This window comes from Triticum aestivum, chromosome 1D, assembly GCF_018294505.1.
Source record: "Triticum aestivum cultivar Chinese Spring chromosome 1D, IWGSC CS RefSeq v2.1, whole genome shotgun sequence".
Taxonomy (NCBI): Eukaryota; Viridiplantae; Streptophyta; class Magnoliopsida; order Poales; family Poaceae; genus Triticum; species Triticum aestivum.
In genome coordinates, this window is record NC_057796.1 from 329,318,612 (window position 1) to 329,324,978 (window position 6,367).

The window sequence follows — 6,367 nt, forward strand, 5'->3', positions numbered from 1 at the left end:
GAATTGATCACGGAGGGCTCCTACATCAACACCATAGCCTCTCCGATGATGTGTGAGTAGTTTATCACAGACCTTCGGGTCCATAGTTATTAGCTAGATGGCTTCTTCTCTCTCTTTCGATCTCAATACAAAGTTCTCCTCAATCTTCTTGGAGATCTATTCGATGTAATTCTTTTTGCGGTGTGTTTGTCGAGATCCGATGAATTGTGGGTTTATGATCAAGATTATCTATGAACAATATTTGATTCTTCTCTGAATTCTTATATGTATGATTTGATATCTCTGCAAGTCTCTTCGAATTATCAGTTTGGTTTCGCCTACTAGATTGATCTTTCTTGCAATGGGAGAAGTGCTTAGCTTTGGGTTCAATCTTGCGGTGTCCTTTCCCAGTGACAGCAGGGGCAGCAAGGCACGTATTGTATTGTTGCCATCAAGGATAAAAAGATGGGGTTTATATCATATTGCTTGAGTTTATCCCTCTACATCATGTCATCTTGCCTAATGCGTTACTCTGTTCTTATGAACTTAATACTCTAGATGCATGCTGGATAGCGGTCGATGTGTGGAGTAATAGTAGTAGATGCAGAATTGTTTCGGTCTACTTTTCGCGGACGTGATGCCTATATACATGATCATGCCTAGGTATTCTCATAACTATGCACTTTTCTATCAATTGCTCGACAGTAATTTGTTCACCCACCGTAGATTATGCTATCTTGAGAGAAGCCACTAGTGAAACCTATGGCCCCCGAGTCTATCTTCCATCATATTATTTTCCTGTCAATTTGCTATTTCTGCCGCTGTTTATTTTGCAATCTTTACTTTCCAATCTATACAATCAATTTGCTATACCAAAAATATTTATCTTATTATCTTTATCAGATCTCACTTTTGCAAGTGGCCGTGAAGGGATTGACAACCCCTTTATCGCGTTGGTTGCAAGGTTCTTATTTGTTTGTGCAGGTACAAGGCGACTTGCGTGTAACCTCCTACTGGATCGATACCTTGGTTCTCAAAAACTGAGGGAAATACTTACGCTACTTTGCTGCATCACCCTTTCCTCTTCAAGGGAAAACCAACGCATGCTCAAGAGGTAGCAATCATGGAAGCCGACCATTCCAAAGTCTTCGAATGCTTTAGGAGAGGAGACCTGTATATTGTTGATTTCTCTACAGGACCACAACCCGCCGCCTGTCTACTTGCAAAAGCTTCAGAAGGTTGGTTACGGCATCGATGACTAGGTCATGCTGGCATGAGGAACTTGCACACACTCGCGAAGAAGAAGCATGTCATTGTCATCGAGGGTGTCAAATTCCTCAAGGACCATCTGTGTGGAGCTTGTGAAGCTGGAAAGATGACCAAGGCCAAGCATCCCTCAAAGGCCACCACCACTACCACTCGTCCATTTGAATTGCTTCACATGGATCTCTTCGGCCCTACTCATTATGCCACATTAACTAATGCTGCATCTTTATATGGCTTTGTTATTGTTGATGACTATTCTCATTATACATGGGTGCATATCATCACTTACAAAACTGAAGTGCAGGAAGTCTTCAAACGATTTTCCTCAAGGGATTCAACAAACTTCGGTGTGAAGATCAAGCACGACAGAAGTGACAATGGGACCGAGTTCAAGAATACTGGTCTTGATGACTATCTTGATGAACTTGGTATTACTCACGAGTGATCTGCTCCTTATACTCCTCAGCAGAATGGTGTCGTGGAGCGCAAGAACATGACTCTTGTTGATATGGCGTGCACTATGCTTGATGAATACAAGACGCCTCCTCGCTTCTGGCCTGAGGCAATTGATACTGCGTGCCACATCATCAACATGGTGTATCTTCACAAATTCTTCAAAAAGACCTCATATGAACTCCTCACTGACAAGAAACCCAATGTGACTTACTTCAAAGTCTTCGGTGCTAAATGTTGGATTAGAGATCCTCATGAAAATTCTAAATTTGCACTGAAAGCACGTGAAGGTTTTATGCTTGGTTACGGAAAGGACTCGCACACCTACAGAGTCTTCAACACTGTTCATCACAAGGTTGTTGAAACTGTAGATGTGCGTTCGATGAAACTAATAGCTCGCGAAGAGAGCACCTACCTCCTGTGCTAGATGAAATGTCACGTGAGGAATCCATTAAGTTCAAGGCTACCGAGGATGTCATTCCTACCGAATAATCTGTTGAAGAAGTCATTCCAGACCATGAAGAACATCATGTTGGTGCACCTGAGGAAAATGGCACCAAAAAAATGCTGAGCCCAATCAACGTCGTTAACCTGCTCATCCTCGCGTCGCAAGTGAAGTGCAGATTGAGAAAATCATCGACGACGTCAACGCACCAGGTCCTCTCACATGCTCAAGGGCTTCACATTTGTCTAACTTTTGTGGGCACTTTGCTTTTGTCTCTATCACAGAGCCCACCAAAGTAGATGAGTCATTTCTGGAGCCTGAGTGGATTCAAGCAATGCAAGAGGAATTACATCAATTCGAGCTCAACAATGTCTGGGAACTTGTCAAGCGACTAGACCCACGCAAGCACAATATCATCGGTACCAAATGGATTTACCGCAACAAGCAATATGAAAATGGCCTTGTGGTGAGGAATAAGGCTTGTCTAGTAGCTCAAGGCTACACACAGGTTGAAGGAATTGATTTCGATGAAACTTTTGCAGCACTTGCTAGACTTGAGGCTATTCGCATATTGCTTGCTTATGCTAACCATCATAATATCATCTTATATCAAATGGATGTGAAAAGTGCATTCCTCAATGGTAAGCTTGAGGAAGAAGTATATGTTGCTCAACCCCCAGGTTTTGAAGATCCAAAGCATCCCGACAAAGTCTTCAGACTCAATAAGGCCCTCTATGGTCTCAAGCAGGCCCCTCGGGCGTGGTATGATACTTTGAAGGAATTCCTCATGAAGAAAGGCTTCAAACCCGGTTCACTTGACCCAACTCTTTTCACCAAAATCTATGATGATGAATTATTCATGTGCCAAATATATGTTGATGATATCATGTTTGGCTATACTGACCAACGTTACAGTGACGATTTTGCCTATATGATGAGTGAGGAATATCGAATGTATATGATGGGAGAATTGGAATTCTTCTTAGGTCTTCAAATTCGTCAACAGCGCAACTGCATCTTCATATCTCAAGAGAAATACCTTAAGGATGTGTTGAGGAAATTCGGCATGCAAGATTGCGACGGCGTCAAAATCCCTATGCCAACAAATGGCCATCTATGCACTGATGAAAATGGTATAGACTTCGATCAAAAGGTATACCGCTCCATGATTGGCTCTTTATTGTATCTATGTGCATCTAGGCCAGATATTATGCTTATGTTTGCATGTGTGCCCGTTTTCAAGTTACACCAAAGGTATCACACCATAAGGCTGTGAAGCATATTCTTCGATATCTAGCTCACACTCCAACACTTGGATTATGGTATCCCAAGGGCTCGGCTTTTGATCTCATTGGATATTCTGACTCTGACTATGCTGGTGATCGTGTGGACCACAAGTCAACATCAGGCACATGCCATTTCCTCGGACGATCCTTGGTATGTTGGTCCTCGAAGAAGCAGAACTGCGTATCACTCTCCACTGCTGAAGCTGAGTACATTGCTGCTGGTTAGTGCTGTGCTCAATTGCTATGTATGAAGCAAACCCTCGAGGACTACGACATCAATGTGAAGAATGTGCCACTCTTCTTCGACAATGAGAGTGCAATCAAGATTGCTCATAACCCAGTTCAGCACTCGAAGATAAAGCACATTCAGATTCATCATCATTTTCTTCGAGATCATGTGTTGAAGGGCGACATCTCTATTGAGCACGTGAAGACTGAAGAACAACTAGCTGATATCTTCACTAAGGCCTTGGATGAGAAGAGATTTAACAAGTTGCGGTGTGAGCTAAATATCTTCGAATCTTCGAATGTTCTTTGAAAAGGACACACATCCTAACACTTATGCAAAACCGATGACTTAGATGTGCAACACGCGAAGTAACGTTTCTCTTCAATCAATGAAAACTAACCCTCTAAGTGTGAAGAAATTAACGAAGAATTTGATTCTCAGAGCCCTACGACAATTGTACGCGGCGTCTGAAATCATCATTCTTATACGGTGGGTCACGCCACCAACAAAAGTTGAAAATCTTCAATTTGAGTTTTTCTTCAAGTTTTTGAAATTCCTAAGTTGTTCAAATTCTTCAACTTTGCAAGTGTTCACTCTTTCCGACCGTGTTCTTCATTGACTATACACACACACACACACACACACACACACACACACACATATATATATATACATATATTTGAGTTTTTCGTCCTCTACAACGTTCACTTATTGCTATTTCTTCAAGCTGACTATTTGCCTAAGTGAATGTGATCGGACCCTTCCCCCTCTATGCTAAACTCAACCCAGCCTGTTCACAAAATCTTCATGTGCGTTCTATTTGAAACCCGTTCAAAATCTTCACTATGTCCTTGTCAGCTGAAGAATCTGCGAACGAAACTTTAAAATATTCTTATCTAAATTTTCGGCTTTTGCCGCTCAAACCGTTCCGCATCCCACGATGAGATTATTATATTCACCCACGATCTAACACGATCTCCACTTCACAGTACGTGGGTGACACATGTCGCTAGGATGAGAAGGGTCAGGGGCACGTTCGTCCATTTTCCTCGGACGAGCGGGTTTTTCACCTCGGCTATAAATACCCCTCACCCTCCTCAGACCTCATTTACCCCGCTCGACCTCACTCCCCTCGCTTGAGCTCTCTGACCTAGCGCCGCCGCTACCGTCCATCATCGCCGGTGAGGAAGAGCTTCACTGCCTCGACCTCGTCGCCATCATACTCGCGCCGGCCGCAGAAATCTTCACTCCGCCGTCGCCGTAGCTGTCTTCCGCCGCCAAGTTAGGGCGTGGAAGATCTGAACGGACAAACTTCTCATCTTCAACTCCCAGTTCATCGTGTTCTTTGTCAAGGGTAAATAAAATCTATTTTACTACCCTTGTTGATTATGATGATTTCCACAAAATCTTCAAAAGGTGTTTATTCTTCAACTTCCACACTCTTAAACACCACACTTGCATCTGTTTCTTGATTTGTTTCTCTAAGTAATGTTTTTCCTCAAGATTCCTAAATGGTGTGGATTTTCAATCTATACAACTCTGGAACCTAAGTCAAAGACCGCTTAGTGAAATTCCTCAAGACACCTCTGGTCAAATTCCTCAAACTTGTTTCTTTTGAAAAACTTCTGAGAACGCATATGACCTCTCCAAATTCTTCGCACTTATACTCTGTTCACAAGTACACATGTCTGCTGCTGAATCTCTAGGTTCTCATCAACTTAACTCATTTGCAGCATTCCTCAAAGACAAATTGCATACCTCTTAGAGAATTCGATTAGTCAAAATCCTCAGTTGAAGAAAATGGCTAATGGCAAAAGACCTCGTAAGGGAGGCAAGAGACCAGAAGTGAATACTGCTTTCAAGATCCCTGATGACATCTATGAAGAATACTGTACTCCTGATGAAGCCAAACATGGCAAGGAGAACAAAAATCAGCGCAAGGTGCGCATACAGAGGATAGAGAGGAGATGGGCACGAGAATGGAGGGAGTACAAATATGTGACTCCGAAGTACATGAAGAAATTCGCCTTACACCCTCCATGCCCAAGACCTCCATTGGCACCAGGCCAAGAAGCTGATCCCACTAGCATCAAGCGTGGTAAGGATTTTCCACAAGAATGGGCCAAGCGGGAAGCTAAATTGGCCAAGATGGCCAAAGAAGCAGTGAGGAAGTTCAATGAAGATTCTGCTGCTGCCGCTGCTGAGGCCTCTGCTAGCAAGCCTAAGAAGGCTATGCCAAAGAAGCTTGCTCACAAGCCCAGTTCCTCAGCTACAATGCCCTCATGGCTAAGCTCCTCAAAGCCCTCACGGCCTGTGCCTCAAGCTCCTTCCTCACAAGCAGCTCCAGTCCCCACTTCAAAATCCTCAGCAACTGCTGCAAAGTCCTTGGCACCTGCGCATCTTGCCTCTTGCCAAAGGACCATTGGTATCTCTATTGCTTCAGGAGCATCTGCAAGTTCTTCAGCTCCTCCACAGTCTTCAACAGGCCCAACCTTGCTGAAGAAAAAGGCCACTGATGGATGAGGCACAAGGTCAACTCCTCACAAGAAGCAGGTTGCCTTCCAAGTTCCGTCAAGTGAAGACGAGGTTGATGATGAAGAATTGGTTGAGATCGTCAGAGATCGACAAGCAAGGGCCGCTAGAGCCAAAGGCAGTGATGTGCCACTTATGCTGGATCCGAAGCTAATCCTTGATTTCATCGATCTATGG